The sequence below is a fragment of the Lactuca saligna genome, chromosome 5, assembly GCF_052625555.1.
Source record: "Lactuca saligna cultivar CGN05327 chromosome 5, ASM5262555v1, whole genome shotgun sequence".
In the NCBI taxonomy this organism is placed as follows: Eukaryota; Viridiplantae; Streptophyta; class Magnoliopsida; order Asterales; family Asteraceae; genus Lactuca; species Lactuca saligna.
The window spans coordinates 178,047,422-178,063,204 of record NC_136421.1 but is presented as its reverse complement, the minus strand read 5'-3'; positions in this window follow the sequence as shown (position 1 = coordinate 178,063,204).

Sequence of the window (15,783 nt, the reverse complement as noted above, 5' to 3'; positions counted from 1 at the left end):
AAAATTTACTAAACTGCTTATTTAGGATTAATATATAATATAAGCTACTCTAATGAATTTTCATAATTTTTGGGTAAGCGTGGCTATTTTTCTTAAATATAATCCTTTAATCATGCATTAAAACGGGAAAAATACCAAATAGTCTTGGAAACATCTGAAAATTTATGCATAGAGTCTTTATGATTTTGAATAGATGTGAAAAATATCAAATATGGTTTCAGACATTCATAACTATATTTTACAATTTATTTTTCTTTCAAAAAATTGAAATCAATATAAAACACTCATAGAAATGCATGCAACTTCATGAAACGTCTTTAATCAGTGCATAAGTAATATCATAAATTTACCAGAATTTATTCACCATAAAAAGTATTTTATGTGAATTATTGCTCAATTTTCTTGAAAAAATTACAATAAATCGAGAATAATAAATTATTTTTTGAATATTTCCTCATCATCTTATTTTATTGTTTGGATTTTGGGAAAAATCTTATTTTAACAGAAAAGAAGTTTTTGATATTTATTTATAAATAAATCATTTATAAGCATTGTAAAAAATGTAATTTGATAATCAAGCCTTTAAGCTTGATGTTCATCATATGCATTATAATTTGAAGACAATGTATGAACCTATTTTGTTCAAAATGATGTTTCTAATTGAAAAACTTGAATGCATGTAGTTTTGGATATTTAAAACTTGTAAAACTCAAGTTGATGGATTTTACGTGGGTTTTGATCATTGGATTTGACCTTCTAACAATATGCCTAATGTTTTTAGGTGAAATCCTACCACCATTATCATCAAATTTGACATGCATGAACATACATGTGAATAATCTCAAAGAAAAGTGTTTATGTAGAAGAAAAATGCAAGAAAACTTAATATTTTTAAAAGAGTAGTGAACAAAATGTAAGGAAATTGATTTTAACTTGAATATCAACTTCAAATGATGAACATTCTGAAGTAAAATGAGGAATATTATCTAGAAATTTCGTGTGTTTTGGAGCTAATTCATAGAGGTAATGTAACGCCCGTGTTTGTAGGCTAAGCATTAGTATGATAATATAATAGTCAAGGTCAACCAATGTAACTCATTTTGAAATAATAAAGATGAATTACTCGAATATTATGTGAGTTATGTGCTTATATATACTTGTCTATAAAGATATAATAAATTAAGAACGAAAATAAACGTTAAAAGTAAAATGTTAGATAAACATGCTATCTGTGAAGAAAGTTGTCATGGTTGTGACAAGGATTTCAGACATATCAAGAACATCGAATTCCGAGCTATAACGAAGTAGTTAAGGTCTGTCAAAGTTTCGCAACAGAACCGATACGACATTGTGTGCATAAAAAGTGAGTTTACGTTAAAGTGCTTTTTAGCCTTAGCAATCTAAACGAAAGTCGTAGCATACTTTAAACCGATAGTGTGCATAAAAAGAATGCCTAAATCTGACATCGTATTAGGAAGTTGTGATTTTTCTTAGTTTCGGAATAGCAGTATGTGGCCCGGAGTTCAAATATTAGATCGACCGATTTTTAGCCAACACAACCTAAACGAAAATCGAAGGTCTCGTTAAGAGTAGTTCAACGGTAAAAATACAAATGAAAATGGACGTCATATGAAGAAGTTATGAATTTTGAACAGACTTTACCTGTCCTAGCCTGTTAAAATAGGACTTTAAGAGTAGATTCAAAATTAGCCGATGGAGTCCAAAAGAATGATGTAGAGTACGGTCTCACCTACGCGTGGATATAAAGAATGTCAAAAACGGACCTCGTATGTGAAAGTTACAAAATTTTGAAGACATGAGTGCCATTTGCGAGGATGCTCAAGTATCCCCTGCGTAGAGAAGAGGGCATTGTGTACTTACATGTTTGGTCTAGAGAAGTGCATGTCGCACCACCTGATTTCGGACACCAGCCCATCGGAACGCCCAGTGTACTTAGGTATGTCCCACGCAACAAGGTACGTCCAACGTACTTCCACAAGTACGCCGTACGTAGACTGAGGCCAACGACTATAAATAGGATGTGAGATTGCCATGTTTTCTCACACATTTCACATTTCTTTCTCTCTCTACTCTCTCTCTCTCTCTCTCTAAACCTTCCAAACACCCCAAAGCCTAGGAAACTTCCCTAGCACTAGAAGAAAGCCCCAGAGAGCCTGAAGACTCCGAGGAAAAGAGCATTTCAGCTTAGAAGCTTTGGCCGCGTATAACCGGGTTTTCAGCAAACCTCTTGGTTTTGTCGAATAAGTTTTTTTAAGAAGTGAAGCACTGTCTGAGTTCAGAATTACCACCTTAACAGGTGAGGGCATAGTTAGTTTCATCTTACACATAGATATGAAGTGTTTTATATAAATTACATGCCATGTGTGCATATTATCTATTTACTTAAGATCTGTGCTGGATGAAAGATTTAAAGTTTGTTTCTCAGATCTAAATTGTATATGTATTTTCTTTTCAGATCTAAACTATATATGTATTTTCTTTTCAGATGTAGACCTTTTTCTTCAGATCTAAAATGCATATGTCATTACAAGAAAAACAACCTTTTACGACGTGCAAACAATGACACACAGTGATTTATGATACGCAAATACGTGTGTCCAAAAAATAATGTCATCTTTGCCAAAATTTAAAGGATTTAGGACACACATTTTTGCTTGGCCTAAACTTAGTGTCTAAAAAAACACGGCGGGTACCCATAATAAAATGATCGTCGTCTAAAGATGTCGCTTTATAAAATTTAATAAAACGTGTGTTTCTCCTTTAATGGTGGTGCCAGAGGGAAATTAAATACTGATAAATTACAAACCCCGATTTCTTTTTTATCATCCACTTTTTTTCCTCTTGCCCTAATTATCGATGATCCTTCCTTCCCCCTCTAGACATTGGCTACTGCCTTGCCCTAGTTATCGACACTCCCTCCTTCCTTCCTCACTTGCCTTCTTCGCCTGACAATATCTCCACAAGTACAACTCTGAAATCTTACAACTTGGACTTATGTGTCAGAACTCTAGTAAACTAAAATTTAGGCGACATGTAGCCTCGTGTGCCCTAGAATTTCGCAAATCTTGAAATTGGCTTACTTGAATCTCGTTCCAAGCGACTATCGGTTCCGCCACAGAGTCCCGCCGTTCCAAAATCGCATATTTTCGCGTTGAGTGACTATGATTGGGTTACAATTATGCTTGAACTTTTGATGTTATTGTGGATGCATTTCTTCTCCAATCCTGTAGAGTTGTGAATGTAATCGAGGCCATGAGCGAGATCAACTGCAATATGAATTCGCGACATCCAATCGGAAGGTGTGAAGAACTTACCTACTCCATCTACTTCTATCATAGAGCCGACGATTTAGGGCCTTACAACTTTTCATCCCACACAGTGTCGAAGATGTTGCTAGTGATTTTTGTCATTCTTACAAGCCGTAGCTCAGATTCAAGTTTTGACATCATCTACATCTGATTTTCTAAAGAAGATGACACTTATGAATACACAACAAAGTCCATGGTACCCCTACTTTTTAAAATTTCTTTTTGATGTAAAAATTGATTTATGATATGAAATTAAAAATAAAAAAAATAATTGAGAGTAATAATAAATATTTCACGAGGTTTTGGAAGAGGCATACGCATCTAGCACAACAAAACCAGATCCAGATTATTCTCTATAGATGAAGTAGAGCAGGTGAATGGGTAATGAGCGTTGAGAAGGAGGGAAATGGTAAGCTGAGTGGATACATTTGAATTAGAAGCGAAACCCAAGGGATAACTTTAAGCTTGGGTGACAAAATTACTCTTAAGCAGAATAGAGGCCCTTAATCGATTTCCTAAAACAAAAGGGTAAAATGGTCATTTGCTCTCTCTATTCTTTCAGTCCAAAAAAAGCAATATTTATTCATATCTCTTTAGACATAAGGTTTTGGTTTTGGTTTTGGTTCAGGTTTGAGAGTCTGAGTAGAGCAGGAGTTGATTGACATTGACCATGTGGACTGTGAGTTTGTACATTATAGATGGCTTATTATATTTCCAGTCATTTAAGATGGATGACAAAAGAGATAATTAGAAATACATGGCTCTTTTATATTTTTTATTCATTTGTTCAAGGAATTATATACATAATGTTTAATTCTTGACTCTTTGATTAAAACACAAATCTAATAAAAAAATATTAAGCTTTCTCCAGACTTTAGGCAAAAATTAAGTCTGCCACAAAATATTTAATTATTAAGTTAACTTCATTTTTTTTAATTTTAATAAAACCAATATTGATTATATGTATAATTATGGTTTTGAAATTCAATTATATAAATTATAAAAAAAATCATATTTTGAAAATTCTTTTATTTCATCTTTAATTTTGTCTGGTACTTAGATTGCAAAGGGAAGAGCTAGAACTGGAGTTTCATGCTTTTAAACAACAAATCAACCAAGTCAAAACTAGTGATTCAGACATGAAAATGTTAGATAACCATAACTCAAAGTAATATACTGCATTTTTGTTGACACATGACACTTTTTTCTACAGAGCTTTGATTGAAAAAGAGAAAAGTCTTCAAGGGTCCCTTCTGCGGGTTGAAAAAAGAGATTGCCAACAACGATTGAACTTCATGATGTGTTGTGTGATTTGTTGGGCATAAAGATGCATATGAAAACTTATTGGGTAAATAATTATTATAAATTTTGTTTTTTGTATTGATTCCAATGTGTTTTCTGAAGTTTGTAGGTTCATTTTTTAAATCTTTAATATTTAACCTCTTGGTTTAATGTGTTTGTTTTAATGGCTGTCGTTTATTGAAGGAAACCAAATTGATGAAATATATGATATGGAGGATTTTTTTACATGATATTTGAAACAAGAAGATCCCCCTTAATAGCAATGTAGTATTAGGTTATATAGTTAGGAAGAACCTCTTAATAACAATGTATAATCAGATCCTTTAATACCAATGTATTACAATTTTTAGACATCATGATATTGGATGAAATTGATGGTTTTGGTATATATTTTTTTTCCATATTTATGTATTATGCATAAATGAGTATCGTAAAGAGACGTCGAAAATTCATATCGTAAATGCCTGTTGAAGTTTATGACACGCAAATACGTGTCATGTTCATTTATGACAAGGGCTATAATTATACGAAATGTGTGTCATAAATGCGCGTCATAAGGTTACGACACGCAACTGCATGTCGTCTTCCTTTATGACACGACCTTCCTTGATACGCATTGTGTGTCGTAAATGAGCATCGTAAACGCGTGTCGTAAATGCGCATCGTAAATTTACGTCATCGATAGACGACGCGCAAAAGCATGTTGTCTCTCGTTATGACAGTGCCTTCCTTGACACGCATTTGTGCATTGTCTAGCGTTTTACGACACACATTACGCGTGGTAAAAGGCTGTTTTTCTAGTAGTGTATATTTTCTTATTAGATCTAAACTATTTTCTTTAGATCTGAACTATATATGTATTTTCTTTTCAAATCTAAACTTTTTCTTTAGATCTGAACTCTATATGTATTTTATATCTACAAATATGTTGGGTAAAACATGGGTAGATGACATAGTTGGTGTGTGATGAAAAATGAGTTGGAGAATAAGATGAAAATTAATATAGAACATGAGAAGAGGGTGAGAGGTGAAAAATGAGAGAAACCTTTACCTAAGTGTTGGCCCTGTCATCTAGCAGAGTGTGGATGACAACCACAGACTATTCTAGATGATCTGGTGGAAGACTAGCAACCTCACAACCTGTAGGTGTTGTGAACGATATTTTCACTCAGTGTACTCTAAAAACCCATTGATATGCATTGCGGGTGGACTCCCAAAAATAATAATGTCGATAAATGAGATAAACCTTGGCAGCTACAGACTTAGCGCCCATTGGATGAACCCTGGAAACTATGGACATAGCGTCTGTTATATAAACCCTGGAAACGATGGACTTTGTGCCTATTCCTTAGGATAATCCTGAGGAATGAATAAATAAAGAATATATGATTCTTAGTGTAGATCCTTAACCGTAAAGAAGATGATGCGGATGGGTAATTGGGTTGATTGTTTGATGTTTAAACATAATAACTTTGTTATTGTGGGTTAAAAACCCTATGTACTCACCAGGTTCCCCAACCTGACCCACTCAGTTTATTTGTATCACAGGTTTCAATATGAAGCTACATTACACTGATAGATTAAGAAGTTGAAAATCACTAGTGTAAATGAATGTAAGGTCTGTGTATGCTTATGTTTATGTATTGACGATGACGTTCCAATGTTTTAAAATGAATAAAATACATTTCTTTGGAAATGTTTTGATAACTTATTTATTATGTTTTTTGGGAACCAATTCGGCAACGTTTTTCTTTAAAAGGATACTTTGATTCTAAAAATAAAGCATAAACAAATGGGTCTTTTCTGGCTGTGAAAATGGGGATGTCATAGATAAACAGTGGGGGGTTTTAGAGAGAAGAGATGAGAGAAAAGAGAAATTCTATCTTTTTAGATAACTCATCCCTCTCGTCATCTATTTGGGGCTATACTCCACAAAAATATAGAGATCCTTATGAACTCATGAAGAATTGACAGCTTGAATCTCTCCTACAAATTTGGCTTCTATGTTCGTTAGCTTTAGAGAGAAGGGAGAGAGAAGTTTTTACAGACAAAAAAAGAAAGGTGGAGTGAATGAGAAGTGAAAATGATTGACTTTGGAAGGAGGAATGAGGGAAGAGAGATGGATTCCGAAATTTGAAGAGGAGAGAGGATATTTTATTTTATTTTTTGTTTTTTATTAATTCCTTAATTTTTTTTAAAAATCTTTCAATTTATATAAAATGTGTATTTTATATAAGTTTTGTTCATAACTCTTGGATTTTTAGCTTATAAATGTAAGGTTAATGTTAACGAATTAAATTATTTTCTTTTATTATATTTCTACATTTTAAATATATTAATTTGATATATATATATATATATATATATATATATATATATATATATATATATATATATATATATATATATAGTGTTTACAAAAGCGTTTTTGGGATTTCAATATAAAACTTCATAAATTTATGTTTTTTATGACTTCTAGGGTTTTAAATTTTTTTGTAAATCTTTAGATATCACAATAAATTGAATCTTTGAGACTTCACATTGTTTTTTGGGTTTCCTAACTCTTATTCAAGTTAGAAATAATGTTTGTAATTAATTTTTATCAGTTTATTAATATTACTATGTAGTGATTCCGAGATTCAAGTGTAGTTGAAGAATCAAGTATACTAGTCTTGGTTTTCAACTTCGACTTTAAGTTCTTACGAGACTCTAACCTAATTTCTATGACTAGGTCAATGCATTATGTGTCTACATGAATGTATAAGGATGCTCAAGTCAATGATTGGCCCGAATATGGATAGTCATTAAAGTTTAGTAGTTGTAGAATTCACGTACCAATGTGAAATCTAAGTACACCATCCTTCGATTCTACTTGTTTCCAAGTTTCTAGTAGGTTATCACATAGTTCCTAGTTACAAAGTCTGGTATGTGACGTGCCTATATGTGCAACTAAGTTTATTCAAATCTAGAACTGACTCAAATTTTGACGGTAGTCACAAAAAGGTTAGAAAAAAAGGCATATAACGATCCTTAATTTTCCAAGAAGAAATATCTAGGGTAGAATAATGTTTGAGAATCAGGCATAATTATTCCAATTTTTTTTCAGAAAACCATTGGATTTAGTTTCGTCTAAGCTTTAGTAAAGACATCAACAATCTCTTCATCATATGGAACAAAAATGCGCTCAATGTACCCTTTCAAAACATGATCTTTAATAAAATGTCACCGAATATCAATGTGTTTGGTCATGGAGTGTTGAGTTAGATTATGAGAGATCGCAATAACACTTTGTGAATCACAATATATTGGAATCTATCAATATCAATAACCACTATCCAAAAGTTGTGATTTCATCTAGAGAACTTGTGAGGTTTAGCTTGCAGCAACAATGTATTATGCTTCGGCTATTGAAAGAGCAATGCTCTATTTCTGGGATGATCAACTAATCTATCTTCCATGCTTGAAAACCACCAAATGTACTTTTTCTTTCGAATTGAAGTACTCCATAGTTTGATTTCATATAAGCTTGCAACAGGAATCTTCTATTGGCAGGGTACTAAATTCTGAGGCCCTTTATTCCTTTGACATATTTGTATATTTGCTTTACTGCTAGGAGATGAAACATCATTGGATTAACTAGATATCTAGCAGACAAACATAGAGAGAACTTGATACTTGCAGTGAGGTAGAGTATCGATCTAATCATTCCTCTATACTTATTTTTATCAACGACAACACTGTCGAAACCTTTATTGAGGCATCTGTGTCTAGTGAATATTTCTTTAAAAGTTTGGAAATATATTTCACTTGATGAATAAATATTTTGCTATCGGTGAGTTTGAATTTTGATATGAGGAAGAAACTTTGTTCGCGATTCATACTCATTTGGAATCTACTAACCATCAACTTAGCAAAGTCAGCAAACATCATTGGATCAGTTAACTGACCCAAAGATGATATCATCAACAGAGATTTGCACTAACATGAGATGCTTCCCATTTGATCTTTAGAATAATATGGGATCAAAATTCCTCTGTGAAAAACATAATGCTTTAGAAAGCAAGTGAATATCTCGTACCAAGCTCTAGGAGCTTGTTTGAGGCCATAAACAGCTTCTTGGAGTTTGTAGCAGTAGTTCTGATATGACAAGCCCAAAAATCATAGATACTATTAAAGATAGACTTCACTATTAAGTTCACCATTGAGGAATGTACTTCTAAATTTCATTTGGTGAACTTTCAAGCCATTGTAAGTTGCATATGCTAGAAATATTTGAATAGCTTCAAGACGAAAACAAGAGAAAAAGTTTCATCATAGTCAAGACCTTTTATTTGAGTGCACGCTTTAGCTACCAATATTGCTTTGTTTTGGATGATGACTTTAACATTGTCGAGCTTCTTTCATAACTCCCATTGCGTTCCAATAATAGGGTGATCCTAAGGAGCAGGAACAAGAGTCCCCACTTGATTTCATTGAATTTCTCTTAGTCATTCTTGCCTGGAAATAACCCAATCGAAATATTCTAGAGCTTCTTTGATGGATTTTGGTTCAACCATTGAGATAAATGTCGGGAAGTGTCACTCATTTTGAATATTTGTAGCTGAGCGAGTTTCAACTCCAACATTAAGATTTTTTGATTAGTTTATTTGGAGCGTGATCCTTTTTCCAGATATGCAATCTTGGAAGCTCTTATACATTAGAAGATCTGATGTCAACAATGTAGTTATCTTACTCCCCTTGAACAATTTGAATTTGAGAATGATTCTCCCCTGAACTTCGGAATCAAATATGTCAGCATCATCATCATTCAGAAAGTCAAACAAATTAAAATCATTTTCTTTTTTCTACAAAGTTTCAACAAATTGATCACCTGCATCATGGAAACCATCAATATTTGATTTCAGGGTTGTATTGCTTTCTTACCTTTGACGTGTAGAAGAAAATATATTCTCCCCCTTAACCCGATATGGGAATATTTTGAAATCAAATGGAGGAAATGTTGGGTTTGGAATATGCATATTTTGAGAAACATGAGTGGGAATTGAGGACAATCTAGATCCAAATTCCAAACCAAGACTTGTTTATATTCATCCTAACAGACTTTCAAAATCAACTCCATATATAACTTGAGAATTTTGAGACCTAGGAGGTGGAGCATCAGACTACAGGATGTGTGTTGTAACATGAGTTAAATCTGAGTTATGAAAAAAGTTATCATCAGAAGTGATATAAAAACTTTCTTCAATTACATGAGTTAGACAATTAAGAATCTGATAAGCTTTCGATTTAGCCGAGTATCCGACAAAGATGGCTTCATCAAATTTTGGTTGAAACTTGGTGAGTTTATCTCGGTTGTTCTTGATAAAACACTGATGTCCAACAACATGTAGAAATTAGATACTCGGCTTATGACCATTCATTTCTTCATATGGTGTCATTTTGAGAAGATGGTTGATGATGCTCCGATTTTGAGTAAAGTAGTTTGTGAAGACTGCTTCGTCCCAAAGATGAAGAGGAAGACTTGCAAATTTTATCATCATCGAGTGGCTTCAACTAAAGTTCAGTTTTAGTTTTTAACGACACCATCTTACTATGGGGTATTGGGAGTAGAAAAGTTGTGATCGCTACCTTTTTCAGTAAGAAACTTTTCAAAAGTGACATTAGTGAACTTGGATCCGTTGTCACTATGGATTCTTCGAATGGTTAACTGTGTTAGCATTTAAATTCCTTTGATGAAAATAATGAGATTAGAACCTAATTTCGATTTCATTCTCAAAAAGAATACCCACATAAATCTTGTGTATTCATCAACAATTACAAGAATGTATTTTTGGAGATATAAACTTTTAATGGCAGATGACCCACATAGATCAATATAAAGAAGTTCAAGTGGTTCCAGAATGGAGTTTTCATTTAGAACCGGATGACCTTTCTTTGATTGCTTCCAACATTCACATGCAACACATAGATGATCGTTTTAAATTTGAGGATTGGAAAACTTATGACCATTTCACCAGAACCAAGATCATTCATGTATCAAAAGTTGAGATAAGCAAGCCTCCTATGCCGTAACCAACTTACCCCAGGAATAGCTTTCGATAGAATACAAAATTGAGGCTTCCCAATGATCATATTGATGTACACATAATACATATTTATGATGTGGTATGATTGGATGAGATATTCTTTCTGATCTTTTGTCATGACATAAATATGCTTGTTATATAATTTAACCCTCCGATTTGCATGAGTGACTTGTGCAATATTGATCAGATTGTGCTTGAGATCAACCACATAAGTTAAATTTGAGATAGAGAAATTGCTATTGGTTAAGATTCCATAACCTCAAATTTGGGAGTAAGATTTATTTCCATAAGTAACATAACCATCGCTCAACGTAGGTTTCAGATCGCATAGAAAATCCTTATGTCCAATCTTGTGCATGGAACAAGTACTATCAATATACCATATTGTGTCTTGTTCTGAAGCACAAAAAGCCTGAAAAATCAGTGAGTTTTGGAGGTTTTAGGCTCCGAGTTAGATTTAGGGACTTCGGCATGGCCTTTGGACTTAGCTTGTGATTTCTGAATAGTTGGTGTCTCAGAAGGCTTCTTCGAGATTCTTTTGGGAATATGTAAAATGTCAGAGTCTTTTCATTGATCAAAAACTCATACTCAACTATCAGTTGTTTAGACACTGCTTTCCATGGAGGAGTAGTTTTCCGAGATGTTTCAGGGAGAACTATGTTCTTAGATGTTTCAATTGAGTTTTCATTCCTTTTTACTTTCCATTCAAACCTTTGTTTTAAACCTTTAGAAGGTTTCTGAACAACAGTGTTCTGGGTATCTTCTCCTTTGTTCATTGCATTTGCATGCACATTGGATTTTGGAAATTGTTTTGGTTTGAAAATGGTGTCATTCAAGGTAGCAATGAACACAGAAGAGGATACTTTCCAAGGAATGTCATTTTTCTTAGATGAGGTTTCAACAGTAACAGATTTTCACAGAACTCTGAAAAGATGTATTACATATATCCAAACTAACATGAATAAATTTACTCTTAAGAATCTTAATACGCATGAGAGTATTATGATTCATAGTAGTTGGACTACTTGTTTGAGACACTTTCTTCTCAGATTTCTCAAGGAATCTAGAGCATTGTCTAGACCTAGTTTCTCTTACTAAAGCTTTCCTAGCTTCGTTTTATGGATGAAAAATGTCCTTCTTGTTTAGCTAAGGCTTCTTTCGAGAGTCACATATTGACCTGGAAGGATGTCGAAAAGATGGATATGTGAAGTGGGGCTTAATAGGAACTAAGGTTGACTTAGAAAAAACTTTGGAGTTAGTAACATAGGATTCGGACGAATTGTCGTCATCACACCTAATTTCTTCATCCACATCATTATTAAAAGACTCCAAAATGAATTTGGGGTATCATTAAGTTTGTTAGAGTCATGTCCGTTAGTATTAGGACTAATTTCCTCAATGACACAACTGTTTAGAGGACCAAAGTTCATAATGCATACTCTAGTACCTCCCGTAACATGTCGAATTTCCGAAAAGTGATTGAGGTCTAGGGATATTAGAGGCGGAAATTATGTGGAATCTAAACATGTAATAGTAATTGGCTTGAACTCATGAACTAAAGAGTGATATATGTCTGATGTCATTTAAAGGGATGACAATGGCGAGATAGGGTATCCAAATAACTATTGTTCGAAATGTCTCCCATAAATGTTAAAATTTGAATTTCCTTCATGGGATGAGCAATAGATTTTGGAAACTCACTTTGAAGACCAGTTGCTTTGGACTAGGGATGACAAAAATTATGAGTTATGTTTCATTAGCTTCAATAAAATCGATCAAATTATGCAGACTATCGATTTTAGCTTTAAGACGCTTGTTATCAGTAACCAAAACTTTTTTCTCACTAATTGAAATTTCACATTTATCATCTAAAATAATAAATTCATCTTTGGAAATTACAAGTTCTCTCTCTAATAATTCAATATTAAGCTTGCGGTCTTAGAATCAGAATCTAAGTCACGTTAGCTCATCATCCAGCTTTTCACTAACTTCTATGGTATACATATATGCATTATGAATGATTGTCGTATCTGATTGAATTCAGATAAATTTCATAATAGATAAACCAAAATTATTATCTGTAATTTTAGATTCTACTTACTAGATGATGCTTTCACTACATAGATTGTTGGTTGTCATGTAGCAGTAATGTGGCTCAACATCTTTATCATCAACTTTTGATTCATAAGACCAGTAAGCTTCATCACACTTAGTTAACTATCTATCCATGAGACACACATTTCTCCTAGATTTTCCTACATCATCATCACCGTATGACCAATGCCCATTAACATTTCTTTAAACCGTAGTGACAAATGACTTTTCACTTTTAGCAAGTTTTTGTGCTCAGCGAGCATAGTAGGCAGAATCCTTCACCCTTGATTTTTATGGAGTATTAGCCAAAAAAATCTTATGCATGGTGGTTTCTAAGACCATATTTGTGACAAACAATCTTTGGTTTGGCGGAGTTTGGAACTTCTTTAGATTCCAGGGAGCGAGTTGGAATGTTAGGTTTATAGATGTACTTGATAGAAGATCATTAAGGAGACATAATCTAAATGAAAATTGTAGTTATCATAAGAGAGAACTCGTGCATATTGAGAATGTTCAAATCTTACTTCATATAAGGAATTTATGATTTTTTGAAGTTTTAGTGTAGCAGTATACAAAACACAAACTCGAATTAAGAATGGTTGATTGTTAGGAAAATCAATTTAAAGGAGTGTTGAAGATCTCGCCAATACCTATCCGTCAATATAAAGACAGTCGCCGTAGGAAAAACAGTCGTCGTAGGAAAGAGTTATGAAATCTATAGATCACGTCGATAGGTACGTGTGGAGATAAAGAACGTCAAAAATATAGCTCGTATGAAGAATATACGATTTACTGGAGTTTTTAGAAAAGTGCCTTGTTACCTCCCTCACACTATGACAACCATTCTCCTTTGTCACATTTTGAAAAATCATAAGATTATCTAGTAGTTAGAATATTTTAGCTAGACTCGGAAGTATTCGCTGGCCAAACTATTAGAAATTAACGAGTCGGAGTTCTGAAAGTAAAATTTCCAGACTTTTTTCTAGAAAAATCTATGTAAGTTAAGCTACACTTATATCGCTTTTAGCGTAAATTATATTTATAATAATAATCATTATTGTGAACCGATAGATAAGATTTATCAGTGATTCCAAGTCATTATAATGATTGATCTACTTACGAGAATGATATATAAGATAGATTTAATGAAGTGTGTAAAGTAGGATTTCCAAACAATTTACTCTGTTATACCAAACGGAACCTACCTCTGATATGATCATAACTGGTTTTTCTTTACTTAATAGATCTTAATGTAGACATTCGAATTAGAAAGGAGTCTAAACTGTCATTAGTCTCTAAATATGAGACTAAGGCTTAGTCATATTCGTACCTAGGTCACATCAAAGAAAACGCTAAGTGCCAAAGCGTAATGATGTCCAACTTTCCAGTCATCCACTTTTAACAAGTGGGTGCACAATTAGTTTGATTCTACATATAGATATGAAGTATTTAGATAATTAAATGATATATGTGTCTATTATCTAAAATATTGCAACATGTGTTAGATGAAATTATAATACATACATACATACATACATACATAGATACATACATACATACATACAAACACACACACACACACAGACATATATATATATATGTTAGTGTCACACCCCCAAACCAGAACGCCGGAAATGTTCGGGGGCGGAAGACGTCATATTCAGTATCATAATAATTGCATAGTAAGGAAAGTACACACCACCAAATATATACATATTTAAAAGTGTTTACATAATCTAGTTGTTACATATTCAAAATATAAATACAATAACATGTTTCAAAAGAGGTAGTTAACGCCAAAACGTTAATCCCCAAAAGATGGTTTCCAAACATGCTTAACGGTTCCCTGAGAATACAAGTTATTTCAAAGAAAAGTGTAAACAATTAAGTTGGTGAGTTGATAAGCGGTTTTGAGAAAATGTATGACATTCCAAAGTTCATGCGTTTTCCAAGAAAATCCCTTTTTTCTTATAAAAGTATGAAATGCATATGAATGTTCATGTTGTAAATTGTAAATAGTTGCACCAGGAAAATCCCTTATTTTCCTATTAGTTGATTGTTTTAGATGAAGGAAAATCCCTTATTTTCCTAACGTAACAGGCAGTCTCTAAGACCGAAAAATGCAATCAACTGACATGCTTAAAGGTTGAGACATAGTTTTATATGATAAAGCTATAAGAAGATCGCACTTGTTAGATGAAGAATAGTTTTAATAACTACTCGTTCATAAAATCAGAATACCATGTTAATTTACTATCCGGTGAGTTTTATAACCATACTAAACATAATATGTATGTGGCGTCAGTCTTCAAGTGTCGAAATGTTTATGACAAACTGTCACCCAAAGGACTGTAGCTAACAGTCAGGGTGCGGGATCATGACTTCCCGTATAGATCTATACATATTTGACACGCTCTCCCATGGGAGACTCTGGTTATAATGGATAGGACTTTAAGTTATACCTTTTAACAAAAGGTAGCATTGAAGATATAATCATCTCACGGATACTTAACTATGTCAGTATTAAAGTGATAGTTTTGTATGCAATGTTTATCCTCTTTCACAATGTTTGACAAGGCATAAAATCATAATTTCTTTGAATGCATAAAATGGTTTAACAAAGATGGTTACCCGTGATATGATGTAGTATGTAAACGTATAAATAAAACATATTTCTATTTATAAAACATATTGTACTCCAAGAGGGTAAAGTTGTGTTGTGAGGTGTTTTGCATGATAACAACTTCATATGATAGTTAAAGCAACGGTATGAACGTATAGCAAAAGATCGATGTTTCACATGAGTTTAGCCATGTGTTTACTTGTATTCTCCCCCTTAAAAGTGTTTAAAAGCAGTTAATAACGTATTTAAAGCGTGTTTGTAGGGGTATGGACTCACTTGATTGAAGTGCTTGTTTTGAAGTAGCCGAGAGAATAATCGAGCAGAACTTCGACTAGCGAGAGTTGAAATC